Here is a 22,730-nt window from a genome sequence, read left to right on the forward strand (position 1 = left end):
ATCTTCAGGAATAACGTTCTACAGGTTAGTATACAAATATGTAAACAAAGTAATGGCCCGTACTTCAGAGAATAAATTAATAGTATTTGACTGTATTAATTTATCTTTATGTATAATATATCGTGTTTTTAGTGTTTACCGCGGGATAAATAAATCATAGTTTATTAAAAATGTATTGCACTTTGTAGATTATGATTAAATCTTCTGAATAACTAGTCATATTTTTATAGTAGTTTTAATATTATTGAGTCCGGCCATGATCCCACCGCCATATTGGTATCACCGTTAGCGACGCCTACCTACGCCGTTTTTAATACACACGTTAATATGCTCATAGCTTCTCCATAGATTCTAACTCGATGGTCAAAACATACACATTGCGGGGAATTTGCGCTTGTAGGTTAGAATTTAATTTATTATTTATTATATCTATTTTTATTTTGTTTTTTAAAGGTTAATATCGTTTTATCTATGTAGTATGTTTTAATAATGTACGAGTATTAGTGATGATTGTGAGTGAAAAAACCTATCAGTTTTAATTTTATAGACATTTTCAAAAAATATCGATTTTTGAGAAAAAAATCTTAATGGGTAAGGCTAAAGACATTACTGAAACTAAAATAGTGGAGATAAAGACACTTTTATGGAATACAAAGCTTTCCCAACGTCAGATAGTTTAACAGTATCAAGTAGCGCAAGCAAAAGTGAGCAACATCAAGAAAAAAATTGATACCAACAAACCCCTGACTCGTGCCCAAAAATGTGGTCTAAAGTCTGTCACTACACCCAGAGATGAGAGAAAAATTAGTGATATCTTCGTAAACAACAAAAGAAAACACGAAAAATTCTTACGGGACTTATTCGTGAAGCTGGGATGCCAGTCTCTGACATGTTCGCAGAAGGCTTGCTAAGCAAGGTTCATATTGCTCTATCAAAAAGGCAAAGTTGACTGTCGTAATGATGAAAAATAATCAATGCAGCAAAGCAATGGGCCAAAGAACACCAAAATTAGACAATTGAGGATTGGAATAAAGTAAACTACATCACTACTAAAGTTTAAATCCCCATAACCACTGTTTTTATTCTAAAAAAATATCTTTTATTTTTTATTCATAGGTTTGTTTCTCCGATGAGTCTACAGTGGAGATACTCATGGACAAGCGACCTTCTCCGAAGATGGGTGAGTGAAAAATATCACAAGGATTGCATAGTCGAGAGAGTAAAGTATCCTCACAAGATCTTAGTATGGTATGGGGGGATGAACCAACATCAGTATATTGAAGTTCTGGAAAAAAAGCTTTTGCCACAAAGTAAAGACTGGTTTGGCGAATCGGAAGATTTTACGTTTATTACCTCTAAGGCAAAAACAGTAACATCGTACCTGGAAAAAAAGAAAATTAAAATACTGAAGTGGCCAGGTAGTTCCCAAGACTTCAACCTGATTGAAAATCTATGGGAGCTCATGAAGAGAGGGATTGTCCAAGAAACTGTCACAAATAAGTAGCAGTTAATTGAGAGACTCATTGGCACCTGCACAGAGACCATAAAATAAAAGAAAAGTGCTTGAAAACCATTCAAAGCGTGCCAAGAAAAGTCAAAGCTGTCATCGAACCTAAAGGAGGTCACACGAAATATTAAAAAAAAAAATGTTATTTAGGCTGTTATTTATGTTGTGCAACACAGACGAGCCGTGTGTACTCAGCATACGCCGCGCGGCCTATGCTGAGTACCATGCGCCGTCGGCGGTTTTATGACTTCTGGCGGCACATCAGTAATAGATATCTCGTGCTTCAACACAGACGTGTGACTGTTTTGCAGCGGTTTTATTTGGTTGCTTTTGTGAGTGTTTGCCAAATTTTGTACATATTATGGAAGCTATAGATATCGATAAATTAATTAAAATTAAAAATTTATTTTATAAAATGTATTTTTCCTATATTTTTTTTGTATTTAAAAAATACAACAAACGGGAGGAACGTTGTTAAAAACTAAATAAACAAAACACATAAATAATGCATACATAATAAAATATATTTTTAAGATACTTAAAAAGTATGTGACAACTACGTAGTTAACTTACCTTAGTGTTATTATTAGTTTTTCTTCTGGTGATATGCTTTCTCTCATATGGATGTTATTTCTTGAACATGACTCTTTAATAATTTCTAATAGCTCTTGAAAAGATTGCTTAGACAATCGGATAAAATTAAAAAACTTTTCTGGGTCATCTTTAATTTCTTTAACTAACGTGTAAAACATTCCTTTATTTTTTCGTTCATTTACTGTGGGATGTATCCAATACCTGCGTTTCTTCTTCTTCTTTGATCTAATATGAAGTAAACTTGCACTTATTAGGAAAAACAAATCGTCGTCACTTTCACTAGATGATTCTAGAGACATCATACCATTCTACGTCCAAAACTCGACTAAATCTGACAACACCGAATACAATGGCAAAACTACTGCCACTGTTAAACCGCCTAATGTGTTTTAAGCCGCGCGGCAGCCGACCAGGGGCAAACCGCTCTGTTTGTGTTTAACCTTAAGGTCAAAGAAAAAAAATATTTTAAAATTTTGTAAAAGAACGTGTTCCTGATTTTTATATTATATTCACATCATTAGATGCTTATATTTAGTTTTAATCTCTATTAAACACCTAAATACAACGTTTTTTGCAATAATCATAATAATTTGATCACTGTAAATAAATATGCACTGGGAGTCTAAAGTTTATTCCTTATACTTATAACTTTACTTTGTGATCGATAAATCTTAAATTAATAATTTTGGACATATCTTTCTAATTCTATATCGTTCTCAACAAATTGGGAATTAAAGATACCTACATACATTTCTTTATTGAAATATCAGGCTGAGGCGGTGCCTGTTATTAAAATTTAATTATTTCAAATCATGAGTGTGTTGCTTGTGTGAGTCCATTTCAAAAGGTAAAAGAAATAATAAATTAACGATAAATCACGATTGTGAGTTAGTCTAATTTATTATTTCTTTTACCTTTTAATTATTTCAGTATAATGTTTATTGATTATTCATGTCACTTAAAAAGAAATACAAATTATATATTAATTGCTTTCTATAACATCTTCGTTTATATATATATATATATATATATATATATATATATATATATATATATATATATATATATATATATATATAAATACTTTCGAATTATCGGGTAAAGTGGTCTGTAATGAAAATCTTTTTTTTTCTGAGATACTCAATATTTCGCCATTTATTTAATAGCTTCCTCAGGAGTAAACTAAAATAATTTGAACATTATAAAAAATGGCGTACAAATACATTTTAAAACACTCACATCAATTAAAAGATTTCGCAAATAAAAACTGACGTTAAAGTATTCGAAATATTGAATGTCAAAATTAAATTGTCTTAAGCACGTTCGTTACAGCTATACCATAAAAAATTAAAATTATTTCAAATGTATAAATAAAAATAACAATAAAAGAAACGTTAAAAGAATGATTTTTCTTTGATGAATTATTAAGGTTAGTTGTTATTAAGATGAATGTTGGCTATTTTGAATATTTTTAAATTTTGTTCGATATGTTACAATATATGTTACTTAACTGTCCAGTGTCCGTTTTATAATTTAAAGTGTTTTTATTTTTGTTAATGTAATACATCTCAAGAAATAATCTACTTTTGTAGTTATCAGTCTGTGCCAAAATGTGAGCTTGGTTATAGTCTAGCATATGACCAGTATTTTCATAGTGCTCAACCATTGCGCAAGTATTTTTTCCCAAGCGGCAATCACTTTTATGTTGTGTGATGCGTTGTTTTAGCCATTGTGATGTTTGACCAATGTAGCTATTTTGACATCCTAAACACGGTATTTCATAAACGACATTACTTTTATATAAGGTTGGTACTGGGTATATATATATATATATATATATATATATATATATATATATATATATATATATATATAAGAATAAGTAAAAAGTAAAAATATATATATATATATATATATATATATATATATATATATATATATATATATATATGCTTTTCAAGGGAAATATTGTAATTACATTAAAAAGTCAAACAGGTAGTAGGGTATCATCCCACATAATTCATTCACGTGTAAACAACAAAACCAAAATCAACACGTATATTGATATTGAAGCTACATTCACTAGTGGTTCAGCACAAACTGTGTCTGTAGTCGTGTAAAGCAAATAACCAACTTGACCAGATTATTTATTGAAAGCACTCACGTGATTTTCATTCAGTAATTCTCTTTCAAACTATTATCTAGAGATGGGGAGGTAGTTGTAATGGTTTTGGGTATTGGTATTATTCACCTCTTTGACTGTGTTCCAGTTAGAGCAGTTTTCTGTTTTAATAGTTCTGTAATATATATACTCAGTGACATTTAGAAGTGTTACAACCGGAAGGAATAATTTCTTGAACTTAATTTTTTGGCAACAGAATGACTATATTTAAAACATGCTATGATAACAATACCAATGTTTTATCTTTTCTACTTTTTGTAAAAATAAAGTTTTATCTTTAAATTTGTTTGTGAAGAGACCGATTTGTGAAAACCGGTTCGTATAGAAATTTTAAGTTATTATTTCTCAGTCTAATTGTATTTATTGTAAGAAAATGCCTCTAATTCGAAGACACCAAAATTACCACCATATTAGCGATTTTGACGGGAGTAGAATTATTGCGTATAGATATATGGGTTTGTCGTATCGCGAAATTGGCCGTCGTGTTAATTGTACGGCAATGACGGTTATGCGTGTCTGTCGTGTGTGGACAAACGAAGGTAGAGGAACACGCAGAAGACCAACTGGCCAACCGAGGCGTACCACAGAGCGTCAAGATAGGCGCTTTAGATTACTGGCTCTGTGGGACCGTTTTGCTACTACGCGTCAAATTGCTGACCAATGGTTTGGAGTAGTAAAGGGTGTTTTTTAAGAGATATAGAAATGTAAGTTAGTAACACTTTTTAACTGTCGGCCATTTTGACAGCTTTCAAGTGATTTATGTTAAGTTTGGTTTGGCATTTCAGAATGAATAGAACGCCTGAACAACGCTTTTAAGTTGTACAAATTTATTTTGAAAATTGTGGTTCAAGATTGCCATTGATTCCGATTTTCATAAGCGAAGTTTGTTTAGCGATGAAGCTCACTTTTGGTTAAATGACTACATCAACAAATAAAACTGCCCTATTTGGAGTTAAGATAATCAAATGTATGTTGAGAAACCATTAAATCTAGACAAACTGACCGTTTGGTGTGCTTTATCGTCTGGTGGATTCATTGGACGGTACTTCTTCAAAAACGATGCTGACCAGAACGTTACAGTCAATGGTGACCGCTATAGAGCCATGATTACTGCAAGACAACTACACCTCCAATCAGAAGTCAGACGAAGATTGAAGAGACAGTGGCCAACAGACTTTATTCACTAATTTCAATTTTAATTTTCATTTCAATTTTAGTTTTAAATGATAATCCTATATTAATTTAATTTTTTAGTGTTAGTATTGAGAGTGTTATCAGTGAATAATTTCTCCTCTCATGTATTTGCAATACTCCATTTACTAATACACCACAATTTTAGAATTGAAAGATAAAAAGTACATATAATCGTTTTCATCGTTCTTGGCGTGTGCGTGTAAAAACACTTGCAATAAGTTGTTTCATCTGTCTTTCCTTGTCTAAGCTCGATTCGTTTACCTCCTCCAGTGGCGGAGCAAAATGTAGCATGTCAAACGAAATAATAGTTATAAAAGAAAATTATAAATTATTTTTTATTAAATTTCTAATAACGGAATATACGTATACATTGCGAAGAAGTATTTTTCTAGCTTGCAGTACAATAGGACAGGATATAACGAAAAGTACATTTTAAAAGGATTTTGAAATATACCCAAAAAAGTGTTAATTATTTAACCCACTTTAATTAAAAAATGATACAGATTTTTTAAGTTTTAAGCACTGTAGCGAATTCTGAACTGTTACAACGTACTGATCTTGATTAATTAGCTAATCAGTCAGCGTCTTCACTGGAACTGTCTTCATCATTAAAATCTTCTGCCAAATCGATGATAATCCTACTTTCATTTTTATCATATGTGACCATTTTTGCCCAGTCGTCCTGAATTAATTTTTCAGTATGGTTAACACAACTCGCCCACACTGCAGGTGTTGCCTCAGCTAATGCATCGCCCCAAACTTTTTTCACTGTTTCATCTCCACGTCCATGTTCTCGAATATGACGATCATAGTATTGTTTAGAAATGCCCCAGACCAACCCAATCGGATTATATTGACAGTGATATGGAGGCAATCTCAAAACCTGATGCCCATGTTCTGGGAGTAGCTCGTCTATAACGTACCTGGTATTTTGTGGTTTATTCTGGCGACAAAGACTCAATAGCTCTGTCTTGCCCGAATCGTCGTCAAAAATTATTTTTTTCGCTCGTAACCATTCTTGTAAGTCCGATTTTTTCCAACTGGCATTCGGTAACTTTTCTATTAAAGAGCTATGGTACGAGGCATTATCCATAATAATTAGAGATGGTTCCTCCAACATTGGTATCAGCTTTTCGGAGACCCACTTTTTAAAAGACTCTTTATCCATAGAATCATGACAGTCTGCACTCTTCGATTTCGTAGAAAACAGTAATCCAGCATCTTTAACAAATCCACCTGCAGACGAAGTTGATTAATAATTAGTTTACTTTCAACAACAATTTTCAATATACAATAATACTAGTAAAATAAACAGTTTCCTTTGTTATTTTGTTTATCGACACGATATGAATAAATACATATAGTATTTTTCATATAAAAATGCGTGCACGTCATTCAAGATTTACGACGTCAGAACCCCACAGCGTTGCCAAAACATCAGCGTAGTTAGTAATTGAGGAATTTTTAAAATGTCAACTATTATATAACAGTAAATACACTTTGTTTTAAGACTACTACACACTAAAATACATAAGAAAACATTTTAATACAAAATTATATATTCTAAATTTTAAACTTACCTCTATTTAGAGCATTAATAGTAAAAACGTTCCGCCATTATTTCTTGTTCAAAATAATCTATCTTATATGAAAGCTTTTCAGCTTTCTACAGACTGTTTAGTTGTTTTGGCATAGCACAATCACAATACACAACAATAATTAGTTTTTAAAGCTATTAATCTAAAGTTGATATGTATTTATAAATACAATTTATTAATATATAATATATTATGATCAAATGGTGTAAGAAATCAAAACATAAACAAAATTCTTACTCTAAAAAAGCGGCAACACTTTAAACAATTTTGCAACAATTAAACAATTATAGTTGCGTATAATTGTCTAATATATTTAATTAAAATTATTATTTTGTGGAATATTAGACTTAAAGAGTTATTTCATAAAATTTATATTATTAATAATAACAAATGTTTTTGGTTATTTAATCAATATAATTCGTAGATCGAGCAGTGCCGTATGATGTTCATATTATTAGCTGTGTTAGGAAAATTTGAACTCTAAGGTTGACGTTCTGGAAATTTTAAATATAAGTGACGTCACTTTATATAAATTGTGACGTGCACGCATTTTTATATGAAAAATACTATATATTAATACAGTTGAGCCACCAAAAAGTTAAGAATTTTAAAGCATTATTATGTAAAACTTATTTTTAATACCAATTATTACCAGATATAATAAAATAGCAATTTTTAAACTGTGTTTAATTCTTATAAAATATCGGTGAACGTACAATGAAGAATATTATAGCAGTTATAAATATAACCAACAAAAGGATTTCTCATCTTTACAAAAATCCTCCCACTTATTTTGAATAAAACCACGAGTAGGTGTAGGTGTAAATGTAAAGCCAAGCAAGAGTGGAACATTTTATTCGCATGTTAAAGGGAATGTTATTGGTTATATATTGGAAATCAATTTATAAAGTTAAATTTGTTCGACAGTCTGATAGGATACAAAAATTCTTTGAAGGAGAATTAAGTAGAACTTGTAGAAGGGTGTAAAATGTTTTTGTCAAAATGTAAATGTAATGCGGTTGGTGTGTTTTAGCATAATGCCGTGAGTCGCATACGTAATGTGATTTTATTATATGTTAATCTTACAGAAAAAAGGCTCTCTCATTTTCCATGGGTAGACGAGAGCGCGCTTGTTCTGGGGCGGTTAAGAGGTCATAATATTTTTGTGTGTTTGGAATTAAATAAAATACTGGATTGTTAATTATTTTGGGAGACATTTATACAGCAATATGTTTTATTCTCCTTCATTTGTACCAAGCTTTGTACTTTTTCTAGTTGTTTCAGTAGTTTTTATGATGCTTACCAATGACCCTTCAGTTTATTATTTTTTAGTCACTCGTCCCTTATTATCATATATTGTTTGCAAATAACTTTTATTTGTTAAAAAAGAAGTTATGTATTGTGTAAATGCGATTAGAGTGACCTTGTGGGCATATCCTTCAAAAGTAGATAGTTTTCGATAGTTATCTCTATTCTATACAAAATAGTGTTCATCGATCTTTCACCAATAAAAGAGATGTAGCTGTACTGGTTCAGAAAGTTAAAAAGCTGTACAAAATACCAAGTTCTTTAGCTGATTATGCAGGGAAAGGGTGATGGTAAAATAGGTGCAGGCTGTTGCAGAACTTTTTAGCCAAAGAACATATGACAATGGTAAGGAATGAACAGAACATTATACAGAAAGGCCGTCGACAATGACGAAATAGAGATGACGATGGTTAATGTTTGATAGAGAACGACACCTCTAACAAGAAGAACAGAAGAATCCTCAAGAAATAACTATAAGATAAATAATAGGAAATTTTACAAGTTCAGCAAAACAAAAACCTGCTCCATTTTGCCAAAGGACCCACTGAGAAGCAAATCAGAGCTAAAAGGAAAAGTAATAGAATAGTAGATTGAGTTCAAATGCTTAGACATCACTCTACCTTACGAAAGGTTTAATATATAAGTATAAGAATAAGTGAATAGAGCAGAGCTGCGGGATGTTTACATAATACGAAAACCTAACCTGACATAATTCGAACAAGAAGAATGCTGGAAACTGCAAAAATGAAAATACTAAGAAGACGCGACAATCAGAAGTAAAAACCCAGTTGGAAGGGATCTGTAGGACGACCACATAGGACATTGTATCAACCCAGTTTCTAATCCAAATTCGGTCTCTCCGCTTATCTCTTATTTTCTTTTACACAAGGCTAATCATCTCTGCAACAATACTTTTTAGAATCAAACGACACCCTACACGGACTCCAAACCTTATTAACTATATATATATACTCTAAACTCTAGACTCTAAACCTATATATATATATATATATATATATATATATATATATATATATATATATATTATATATATATATATATATATATATATATATATATATATATATATAAATATATATATATATATATATATATATATATATATATATATATATATAAAATTAAAAAGCAGGTAGACTAATCAAACCGTTAACCGTTGATCTTAATAACTTTTTCTACGAACATAAAAGACTGAATTTCCTTATTAAGATGTAATTTTATTGATACACCAATGTATTTTACTTATTGAATAAAATCCGAATTTATTATTCGAACTTAATATCATATTACAGAAAATAAATTATCTGATATAAGATTTTAATTAATCAAAGTTTCAAAGTAACTGTAACTATACCTGAATGAAGAAATTGTTCATTTTAACAAGTTCGTTACAGATATATTTATAGTTATATAAGATTCATAATGATATGTTCTCATTATGAAGTTCATTTAACGTTGAACGTTCGCCGCTAATTAAATTTTCATCCTGCTCATTTATTTCGAGAACGTCAAGATATCTTACTATTAATAAAATAATTATTAATGTAATAAATATAAGATTGAGTTAGTATAAAATTTTATTTGATATTGTAAAGACATGAAAAAATTGATATGTTTTTTGTTTTTGTTATAGCTACAGAGAAGCGCTACTACATAGTTATTAAAATAAAATAAAATTTATTTACTCAATGTACTAAAATAATTTTGTTTTTGACAAATCAAAGGAATAGTGGCAATTTTTACATACATACCTATAAAATTTTTGCGAATTACAAACAGATATTTAATATTAACAATTTAAGAAACGACAAACGCATTAAATAAAAATATAAAAACACGAAATATCAAATAGGGACAAAAGAATAAAAAAGTTGAAATCTATACTACTAGAGAACTCCTACCCCATAGGGCTTTTAAATAAACTCATTTTCGGTTCTCCTTTTCCTTCACAATTTTCCAACAACCACAATCTTCATAACAATGAGGTTCGACAATTGAAATACAACACTTCAATAATACCATCTAAAATAACTTATTGTTCCTTACCATAAGTTATTCCAGGTCTGACGCCTAAGCTAATAAACATTTTCAAAAATGTTAATGGCTTGAAAATTACAACTAAGAATGAGAAAACGGTATCGAAGTTATACACAAAGACAAAAGATCCGTTTACAATACAGGAGTCATCGAATATTGTTTATTCTATACCGTGTGCCAATTGCAACAACGTTTACGTCGAAGAATCATTTTATAATTTCCACAGTAGGGTGATATCACATCGCAGTGACATAAAAACCAATAAAATAAATGCATGTGCACTCGCAGAACATGCAATAACTCGGAAACAATTTCGAGTCGAGAAACAAGTTCAATTTCGAGGATTCCTATATTTTTGCAAAAGAAAAATACCATGCAAAACGTGTTTTCTTGGAAATGTGTTTCATAAAATCCAGTACATCTTGCATTAATAAAAAGTTTGACATAGATAAATTGAGCAACATTTATTGTTATTTACTGGAAAAACATCAAAAATAAAATAAATATTAACTTCTAAATATTCTTGTATGCATAACTGGTTGCATACCATTAAGACAGGTTAATAATGAAAAATCAAAACTACCCAAATATGGGCCTCTTGCTTCTGGAAAACAAATAAATACAATATTAAGAACAACTAATTACACTTTAATCACATTGTTTTTTCTTTCTGTTCTCCAAAAATATTTTGTCCATTATATTTTATATTTGTTGTTTTTAATGTTGAGTGTCAAAGTTTATTTTAAATAATCTCAACGACTAGTAAATTGTAATATTTTGTAAATATTTACACATTTTTTTATATATATTACAGTGTCTTGAAACAGGAATAAAACCATTCCGAAAGCTCGACAAAAAGTCAAAAGAGTATTTCTCTAACATTTCGGCCAACCTTCTGAAAGCAGCCCTAATAAACTGGTGGTTTTAGTAACGTTAGATAGTGAAGGTAGTGACATAATACCTAAATCCAGAAATAAAGGCTTACAGTGTCCCTTATATTCCACTGTTGCAAGTATCCTCATTACTCTTTTTTGTAGTTTAAAAATTCGATCTGCGTGGCAAGAATTACCCCAAACAGTTATTCCGTACTGTAGATGGCTATGGAATAGTGCAAAGCAGCACATTCTAAGGGTACTTTTAGGAATCATATAAACTAAGTTGCGTATTAAATATTATCATCTAGAAAGATTCCTAATATTTTAAAACTATTACTTGAGATATACTTCCAATGGGAATTAAAAATCAAATTCTGACTTTTCTCTTCATTTAGCTTCAGCCCATTATGTAAAAACCAGTTTTTTGCTTTCTGGGTATCACTATCTATTTTAATTTTTAAATTATGCTGATTAATATCAGTATTAATGATAGTTGTATCATCAACGAAGCGAACACATTTTATAGGGAAAGTATAGTGAAATAAATCGTTCAGATAAATAAGAAACAAAGTGGGTCCTAATATCGAACCTTGAGGAACTCCATATTTGTCAGTGTTAAACTCAGAATAGCTGTTATTAAAAAAAACTACATGTTTTCTATTTATTAAGTATGATCTACCTAGATTAAAAGTGTTTCCCTTAATACCGTATTTATGCATTTTTTCCAACAGTAATTCATGCGAAACACAGTCAAAAGCTTTGGATAAGTGACCTAATGCCAAAAACACAAAATGACCTTCCTCCAAGTCATCAACTATATCTCTCACAATTTTCTGTATAGCTAATGTAGTGCTACACTTTTTTCTAAAGCCATATTGATAACAGTGAAGTATTTTGTGTTTTTTGAGATATTTTATCAAACGAACATTTAGAATACTTTCAAAAATTTTGCCGAAAATTGGAATGATTGAGATGGGACGATAATTTCCAATTTCGTCTAAAGCTCCCTTTTTGAACACTGGTAGCACTTTTATTACTTTTAATAGATCTGGGAAAATCCCTTCAGTAAGAAAATTATATAAAGTATAATTAATTTGGCAATAATTATATCGACTGTTTCAAGAATTATTTTTTTGTTTAAGAAATAAAAATCCGTGCAGGATTTTTCAATCTAGGCCTGATTTCAGTATTACTAACAGGTAATAAAAATAAAGAGTCGCAAGGAGAGTGTACATCTTTCAAAAAATCTATGGCTACATTTTCATTTGTGGAATTAAAAGAAATTCTAATGTTCAGCTACTGAAGTAAAGTAATTATTGAAATCGTTTGATGTAATCGCGCTTGGATAGAGTTTTTTATTTTGAAACTTATTTCTGTAATAATTTATAATTTTTCAACTGTCACGAGATATATTTTCTGAATTGGAAAAGAAATTCTCATAAGCCAGTTTTTTCTTTAATTATATTGTTGGTTTATAGTGCTTCTTAAACTTTTTATACTCACTATATTCTTTTGTGAATATAGTGGCTGTGATCAGCGTGCTACCTCTCTCTGAGAGAGCCATTCTGATGAAGCTGCAAAGCAGACCCGTTAATACGAACATCATTCAAATTTACGCTCCAACATTAGAAAAGCCAGAAGAGAGTATCGAGGAGTTCTACGCACTTGTACAATAAGTCTTAAAATATACCAAGAAAAACGAGCTTACCATCATCATGGGTGATTTCAATGACAAAGTTGGCAAAAGCAAAATAAAAGACATCGTCGGACAACACGGCTTAGGCAAGAAAAACGAAAGAGGAGACCGACTTATTCAATTTTGTCGGGAAGAAGACTTTACCATTGCTAACACCTGGTTTAGACTTCCCCCGAGACGACTTCATACGTGGAAGTCACCTGCAGATTCAGCCAACAATATCATCAGAAACCAGATAGACTTTATTCTCATTAACCAAAGCTTCAAGAACAGCTTGACTTCGGCGAAGACCTTCCCTGGAGCAGACGTCTCATCGGACCACAACCAATTAGTGGAGAACTCAAACTAAAGAAACTCATCAAAAGTAAACCTAAACAGAACCAGGATTATGACACTCTAAAAGACCCCGTAGTTCATCAGAACGTAAGAGATATAATGAGAGAAAAACTAGAAACCGCTAAACAACAAGAACAGAGTGTAGACCAAAAATGGACTTATATCAAAGACGTCATGCTAAATGCGGGAAAAGAACATCTGGGAAAGAAAATAAGAGTAAAAAATGAAGAATGGATGACTGACGACATTCTGCAGATGATAGACCAAAGGATAATAATGAAAAACAGAGACGGGAAGAAATACCAAGAAATCAACCAAACAATTAAAAAAAGTACGAAGAGCCAAGGAGACATGGATGCAAGAAAAATGTAAACTAATCGAAGAGCTCCAAGTGAAACACGATTATATAAATATCCACCGACAGATTCGAGAAGCCACTGGTCAATACAAGAGGAGAAACACACACCTCCTCATAAACAAAGACGGGAAGAAGTTGGTGACCTGGAAAATGTACATCGAAGAATTTTTCTGGGACTACCGAGGTAACCTTCCAGAAATAAATTGCATGGCAGGGCCGTCAATACTAGAAAGCGAATTAATTACTATTTAAATGGGAATAAGCCACAATTAAAGGTTAAAATACGTTTATTGACGTTTCAATTTCCACTTCGTCAATAAACGTATTTTAACCTTTAATTGTGGCTTATTCCCATTTAAATAGTAATTAATTTAAAATGCCACAAAAAAATAGCTTCAGAACAATACTAGAAAGCGAGGTGAAAGCATCTTTAAAACAGTCTAAGAATGGTAAGGCCACAGGTCCAGATAAAATACTTGTTGAACTTATTAAGGTGATGAGTGAAGTGAGCACGAAGGAGTTAACTGAACTGTTTAACGCCATATACGATTCAGGTAATATCCCAGAGGAATGGCTATTGTCAACATTTGTAACACTACCAAAAAAACGATCTGCGAAAACGTGTGAAGATTTCCGAACTATCAGCCATATGAATCATGCACTTAAGATTTTTCTTAAAATCATACATGCAAGAATTTACAAGAAATGCGAAGAAAATGTCAGTGAAATGCAATTTGGATTCCGCAATTCCATGGGTATACGTGAAGCACTTTTCACCTTACAAAGTCCTACTTCAGAGATGCCGCGATGTCAGTTGTGATGTCTATATTTGTTTTATTGACTACGACAAAGCATTTGACCGTTTTCAGCACCAGAAGATGGTCGCCGCCCTACAACAGTCGAAGACCAGCTGACTGACCAACTGAAGATCATGCGAGGAGTAAAGCAAGGCTGCGTGCTCTCGCCGACTCTTTTCAATATATACTCTGAGGAAATTTTTACTGAATCCCTCACAAACCTAGAGATGGGAATCCGAGTGAACGGTGAATACATCAATAATATCCGCTACGCCGATGACACTGTGTTACTAGCAACCAGCCTAAATGATCTACAAGCCTTACTAGACCGAGTGGGAACTGTGAGCGTAACATACGGACTAGACCCTAATATTAAAAAAAACTAAATTCATGGTTGTCAGCCGTGCAAATTTAGATCCCGGGGCACTAATGGAAGGTAGCGAAGAGATCCAGAGAGTCGACAGATTTACTTATCGCGGAGCTACCCTCAACTCACAATGGGACTACGATCAAGAGCTTAGATCCAGAATTGAAATGGCACGGTCTACATTTATCAAGTTGAGATACTTGCTGTGCTGCAGTGAACTCAGTTTGGGAACCAAGATGCGGATAGTGAGGTGCTACATTCTTTTAGTGTTACGATGTGGAGTTGAAGCCTGGACACTGACGCAAGCAACTGAAAAGCGGATTGAAGCCTTCGAGATGAGGATCTACAGGAGGATACTAAAAATATCGTATGTGGACCATGTCACCAACGTTGAGATCCTACAGCGTATGACAAAAGAAAAAAAGTGCTTAATTTAGTGAAACAATGTAAGCTTGAGTACCTCGGCCACGTGATGAGGAACGAAGAAAAATATCGAATTCTTCAACTCGTTATATTAAGTGTTTGGCAGTAGAGGACAGGGACGCCTTCGTATCTCGTGGTTGAAAAACTTCCGACAATGGCTTGGGATGACAGCGGAGCTGTTTCGCAGAGCAGTCAACAACACCATAATAGCCTTGATGATCGCCAACATCCGGACCGGATAAGGCACTGAAGAAGAAGAAGATATTCCTTTATAACATCAGTAATCTTGACTGTGGAAAGATCTCGCATTACTATTAGTTCACTATCAAACCAACAAATTGGAGCTTTACTATGAGTTCGTGATTTTTTTATTCTTCTTCTTCAAGTGCCATCTTCGTTCCGAAGGTTAGCGATCATCAGGGCTATACGTATTTTCGAAACTGCTGACCGAAATAATTCGTTGTTGCTACAGCTATACTATTCCCGTTTTTTTAGCCAGGAGTTCCGTCTTCTTCCTATTGACCTCTTTCCTGCTATTTTCCCTTGCATAATTATTCGAAGCAGTTCATATCTTTCGCCTCTTGTAATGTGTCCCAAGTATTGCAGTTTTCGTTTTTTGATCGTAAATATGACTTCCTTTTCTTTACTCATTCTTCTCAAGACCTCGACATTTGTGACTCTCTCGGTCCATGATATTCTCAGGATTCTACGATACATCCACAGTTCAAATGCCTCTAATTTTTTGGTATCAATCTTTTTCAACGTCCATGACTCCATTCCGTAGAACAGCACAGAAAGTACGTAACATCTCATCAGGCGAAGTTTTATTTCAAGGCTCAAATCTCTTCCGCAGAACACTCTCTTCATTTTAGTGAATATGGATCTGGCTTTTTCTATTCTTATTTTGCATGGAATGTTAGAAACTTACTTACTAGTTTACTCTGTTTTTGCTGTTTTATTTTTTGTATCTTTTTTTTTTATTTTTTTTTTATTTTTTATTTTTTACTTTTTTTTACTTTTTTTTATTTTGTTTTATTTATTTTTTTTATTTTTTATTTTTCTGCTGAGCTATCGTTGTCTTCATTTATAAAAGTGCCTAAATATTTGTATTTGCTAACTCTATCGATAGTAAATATAAATTTTGGACATTTTGTGTTGATTTCGATATTACCATAAATTTAGTTTTCTTTATGTTCAAAGATAGTCCATATTCTTCGCTGCAGTCTGCTTTCTTATTCACCAATGTCTGTAGCTCTTCAAGTGTTTCTGCGATCAGAACGGTGTCGTTGGCAAATCTCAGATTGTTTAATCTAACACCATTTATTTTAATACCTACGGATTGCTCAGAGAGTGTTCTATTAATTACGTCTTCGGAATAGAGATTAAACAGGGTTGGTGACAGTATACACCCTTGTCTCACACCTCGCTTTATTTCAATTTCTTCAGTGGTATTATTCTCTACTCTTACTACTGCTTTCTGATTGTAGTACATATTTGCTATTAGTCGGATGTCTCGTTTATCTAAATTCTTTTCTGTCAGGAGTCTGATTAGGTGATCATGCCGCACTTTATCAAAGGCATTGTTGTAATCTATGAAACACATGAATACATCTTGATTTATGTCAAGACATCCTTGAGACATAACGTTCAGTGCAAACAAAGCAACAAATTTTTTTTATTGGAAAATGAAGTTCAGTTAATTTTACATATATTTCGGTAATAGATTGAGCTTATTCTGTTGCTGTGAGTTACTTTGAGAGAAACAACTGAAGCCCAGTCAACGATACTTAACGACTGTTCTAATATCAGGATGCCATTTCTTACGTTATATATCTTCTGTATGTATTAGCACTAAGATTTTTTTCAGATTTTATTTTTAAGTAGAGAAATTGAGCAAGCTGATCAGAAATATATGGGTAAACATTCCACAACATTCTATCTCACTGCTTACGTTTGTTAAGATGTTATCTAAACAAGTTGCTGATCTAGTTGTGATTCTAGTAAATTCATTAACATTTTTACGGTTAAGCCAAAAGTAGAAATTAGATCACGGAAACTGTTTAGTTCATTTGAAGCTTTTTTGAAATCAATGTTGAAATCTCCAATTATTATTATTTTTAAAAAAATTACTATAAAATATTATTTCATTCAAAAAGATAAGAATAAGGGTGTTTATAGTTTATTTCATGGATTTTTTTCGATGAGTGAAATCATACTCGAGGCACATTTAGAGTTACATGTTACATTTCTTTCAAATACAGGCAAGTTAGAATTTTTTTCACCAGTAAATAGAAAATATTCAATAAGTAAGTTTTTACTTAATTCATATTCCTAGCAGGCATTATGTACGGCTTGTTTTTAAAGGATTTCAGTTTAAATTAAATAGCGGCATTGTATGTTGTCGAATATTGTCGTTCGATCTGTTTATCAGTAGATGGGATGGCAGAGATAATATCGTGGTACAGCGAAATCAAAAGTTAAGGGCAGTTGTGAGTAAAAAAATTAAAACGTCAAGATAGCCAGAGGTCGGCAGCATGATTCTGATCTTTTCTTTGTGCTAATTTGGACTGTTGCGTTCTTTATAAAATAGGTATCAAGAGGTACAAATAATCTTAGAAATAAAGGTAAGTTATTAAAAATGTCTTTAAACGAGTAAAATATAGGTTTAAACCAGAAAAGCAGCTGATACTTTGCTATTAAGATATTACTATATGCAAGATTACGTAAACTGTTAAAGATCTTCAGTTCCTTAGCAACAAAAATATATTACACGCTTAAGTTGATCGTAGTTTCCCACATTATAAATTCTAATTTCGATATAACTATAAAGATATTAGCAACTGTAGTTTTCCCACATCGCTAATATGAATCGCTATATTTTTCCTTCAAAGACAGGAATAATATGAACTAAGCGCAAATTCAAGCCCGTAACCACGTTCATAATTACATTTGAGCATATTCCAATCCAAGTTGGTGATAAATTTGCATATATCCAAGTCATAGCAGTAGATATAATTGATGCTGCATATTTTACCACATTAATTGTACCGAAACAAAACAGCTAATGTTTAACGGCATCATTAACAATTTATTTTATTAGAAAAACTATATTTTATATTCCAAGTTGCATATTTAAGTCAACATCTTTCTATGAAATTAATTTAATAAATATAAGTTACTAAAAATTTGCTGAGTACACACATAATATACGTCGAAACATATAAGATCAGAACCATGAGAGCAGAAGATAACCTAGAAGAGTTGTAAGAAGAACTTAAGGCCATAAAGTGAGGCCAATCATCATGGCTATTCTGATCTTAGATGCTGCTGCTCTGAATAGTTCAACTGATGTGCATCCGTACCATTCCCTCAAGTTACGCAACCATGAGATTCTTCTTCTTCCTACACTTCTCTTGCCCTGGATTTTCCCTTGTATAATCAATTGAAGTAGGTTGTATCTCTCATTAAGCATAACATGCCCCAGGTATTGCAGCTTTCGTGTCTTGATGATTTCCAATACTTCCATTCTTTTGTTGATTCTTCTCATGACTTCGTTGTTTGTTACATGCTCGGTCCATGATATCTTCAGAATTCTTCTATACACCCACATTTTAAATGCTTCCAACTTTTTAGCAGTCGACGCGTTAAGTGTCCATGCTTCTATCCCATAAAGCAGATTTGAGAAAATATAACACCTTGCCAGCCTAACTCTCAAGTCCAATTTTAGTTCTCTTGCACAAAGTACCTTTCTCATTTTATTGAAGTTTGTACGTGCTTTCTCTATTCGAACTTTGTTCGTAAAGCACTACCGTTAATTGTCAGGCTTTCACCACTATTTTGGGTTTTTGATATCCTCATAAATTTGGTTTTCTTGGTGTTTATTGATAATCCATATTCTTCTCCATACTCAACTATCTTGTTCATTAGCTTTTGGAGGTCTTGGAGGTTGTCTGTTATTATGATAGTATCGTCCGCATATCTAATGTTGTTAATTGATGTTCCATTGACCTTGATTCCTGCTGTTTCTCCCTCAAGAGCTCTTTTCATAATTTCTTCAGAGTATGCATTGAATAGTAGTGGTGACAATACACACCCCTGTCGCACTCCTCTTTTAACTTCGAACTCTTCTGATGTGTGTTCATTAATGCGTACGTGTGCCTCCTGTTTATAATATAGATTTGTTATAATTCGAAGGTCATTGTGTTGTAGTTGTTTTGCTTTGAGGATGTCCATTAGCTCTTTGTCGAAAGCTTTGTTGTAGTCTATGAAACAGACGTACATATCTTGGTTCACATCCAAGCATCTCTGGATTAGTACGTTGAATCCAAATTGAGTTTCTTCAATAACCATATCAAGTGTTTTGTAAATGCGTTTATGAATGATCTTTAAAAACAATTTAAGTGTATGAGACATCAGGCTTATGGTACGGTGGTCGGTGCATTCTCTAGCATTTTTCTTTTTTGGGAGACAAATGAATGTTGAGGTCAACCATTCGTTGGGTATGTCACCCGATTGATAAATCTTATTAAAAAGCTTTAAGAGGACATCAATGTACTCATTTTCTATTATTTTCAGGATATCAATAGGCAGTTGATTTGGCCCCAGGCTTTTTACGTTTCTGGTGTTCTTTAGTGCATACAGTATTTCTTCCTTTGTAATTTCTACACTTGTTTCTCTGTCCTCAAAAGACAAGTCTTGTGGGTTTCCTCTTTCGTCGTCGAAGAGCTCTTCCATATACTCTTCCCATCGTTTTAGTTTTTCGTCAGTCGTTATCATAGTATTTCCATTTTTATCTAAAAGAGTTGTGTTGTGGTTTCTTTTTTGCAGTCCTGCTATTTCTTTAACCTTTTTATGTATGTTGAATAAGTCGTATTTGTTCTGAAGATCCTATATCTCTTTACATTTTTCCTCATAGTAAGTTTGTTTTGTCTCTCTTATCTTTTTTCTGATTTCGTTGTTAATGATTTTGTAATTATGACTGTCTTTTTTCTTGGCTTGTCTTCGTTGTTCCATCATGCCGAGTATCTCGTCGGTCATCCAATTGTCTTTCTTTCGTGTCGGTTCTTTTAATATCTCTTTGCATGGAGCGAGGAGGCAGTTTTTTAGTGTTTTCCATTGTTCGTTTATCTCGTAAGTGTTAGTATCTAATTTATCAAAGTTTTCGTATATTTTCTGGTGAAGTTTGATTTTTATATCAACTGAGACCTTTTAAGCTTATGCAAAACGAGGTTTATAGGCAAAGAATCAACTAAAATTAAGAGACACCTTGGACAGTTCAGGAAATAAATAAGCTATAGGAGGCGTAAGCTTTACATACATACCATACATGGTACATACGAAAATTGGAAACTTATTTAATAACTAAATTCCAAGGTCTCTAATAGGTTTATGTATCTGGCACTGGAAATAAATCGTAGATATAGCATTCAACTTATTCACTGTTATGCATCAACTTCTATAGATGATGGAGAAATTTATGAGGGAAAAATTACGGGAAATTTTAACGGTAACACGAAAAGAAACTAAAACAACAGACAACAAATATATTGGACTGAGATGTAGAAATCACAGCGGAAATAAGCTCGTAAATCTCCCCAGTAAAGAGAAGTTATTCCGTTTAAACACCTTCTATGAGAAAAAGAGGCAGAGAAAATGGCAGAATTTGGAAAAAGGTTTGGTACTACTCATCACGCCCATATTATCGAAGAAGCTTCGGGCCCCTGGTGTTCACCAGAAGTCTTGTAACCAAGAAAGACGGATCTAGTCGCTTTTGTGTAGACTATAGAAGATTAAATCAGGTTACACAAAAAGACAGTTATCCATTGCCACGAATAGATGATACACTAAACACGGTTTAATGGTTGGTGCTAAATGGTTTTCGATCTAGATTTAAAAAGAGGCTACTGGCAAGTAGAAGTTAATTCTAATGATTGAGATAGAATAGCTTTTTCAACTGGTCGTGGTCTGTACAGGTTCCAGATTCTACTATTTGGTCTTTGTAATGTACCAGCTACGTTTGAACGTCTGATGGATATGGTTTTAAGAGGACTTACCTGGAAAACATGTCTAATACATCTTGATGATATGTCCAAAACCATCTTGATGAACATCTGAAAAACTTTGAGAGGTATTTGACAGATTGAAAAATACCAATTTAAAGTTAATTTATATGGAATCTTCACTATTTCACAGAAAGGCATACTATTAAGCACATATCGTCTCAGAAAAAAGAATTAAAACTGATTCAGACAAGATTTCAGTTATTAAAAATTGGCCTAAACCAGGAATAGTCCAGTGGTCAGAGATTTGACCCCTAAAAATCATACAAACAAGCTGAATATTGCCAAGAATATCAATTTTGGGACCTCTAAAAAGATAATGTTTATCACTTTATCCCCCTGGCTTCCCCCTAAAACCCTCCTCGTAGGGGGATAAAAACGCAAAAAAATCGATTTAACAAAAATCCACCGATTTAGCAAAAATACGCCGTAGAAAAAAATATTGTCAATAAAAAATGTAGCTGAGATAATTTTAAACAAAAATGTTTGTTAGCACTTTTTGCGTAGAACGAACCGTTCTCTCAAAAATAACGCTTGAAGCAAGAGGCGATTTTTAATGTCAGTTCCGCGCGCGAAATAAATGTTAAATAAAATTTGTATCAACTCGACAGTAAAAAGTCGATATCTTTTGATCGGAGTGTCCTATCGACCAAAGTAAAAATGCTTTTTATAGGTGAAGAGTGCAGCTTTCGTACGCAATTTTTGTATTTTGTCGCAAATGTAGTCAGATTCTATAAACCTGTCTAATAAATAAACTGCCCGATTTTTGCCATTTTTACGATTATTGTAAGATCAATTCAATTTATTACTTTCAACTGCCTGTGCATTAATCTCACATATTTTGTGTTGTGAGCACACTTCTAATAATTCTTGTTACATGTTCTATTATTTCTGTTACATTAGCGTTCAACAAACACTTCTATCTTTGTTACAATACTACATTAACCCGTAAATACATTTTACTGTAATAAACGAGTAATTGATAGGATTTTATTATACAATACTATATGTAAAAGATACTATTAGAACTTTGCTTGTTTGTAGCTAATAGACTAGCTAAGAAGCTTTGCTAGTAATCTTGTATGACTAATGTGGATAATTAAAAATATAGTTTTGAATTATTTATTTAAAAATAATTATCATTCAGTACCGATTTAATATATTAAAATGATCTTTCAGGATTTAAAACTTAAACAGTAAACGTACAGAAACTGAATGTCGTATACAACCAACTGTACCAAAGAATAATTTTTATTATGGGTAGAGCTTGTGTAGTAATATTCAGTTTCACAGATTACATTTCAGACATTTTTTGACATTTCTATTTCTATTTCTGACTCGTGTAAGTGTATAATATTTTATGAATTTCAAATATCTA

The 22,730-nt window shown here is 32.3% G+C and overlaps 1 protein-coding gene across 1 annotated transcript in view; it reads right to left on the reverse strand.

Moving 5' to 3' along the window:
* The window catches only part of wb (wing blister), a 600,221-nt gene that overhangs the window by 259,729 nt on the left and 317,762 nt on the right, over window positions 1–22,730 (reverse strand). The window lies entirely within an intron of this gene.

This window comes from Diabrotica undecimpunctata, chromosome 5 (genome assembly GCF_040954645.1).
Source record: "Diabrotica undecimpunctata isolate CICGRU chromosome 5, icDiaUnde3, whole genome shotgun sequence".
Taxonomy (NCBI): domain Eukaryota; kingdom Metazoa; phylum Arthropoda; class Insecta; order Coleoptera; family Chrysomelidae; genus Diabrotica; species Diabrotica undecimpunctata.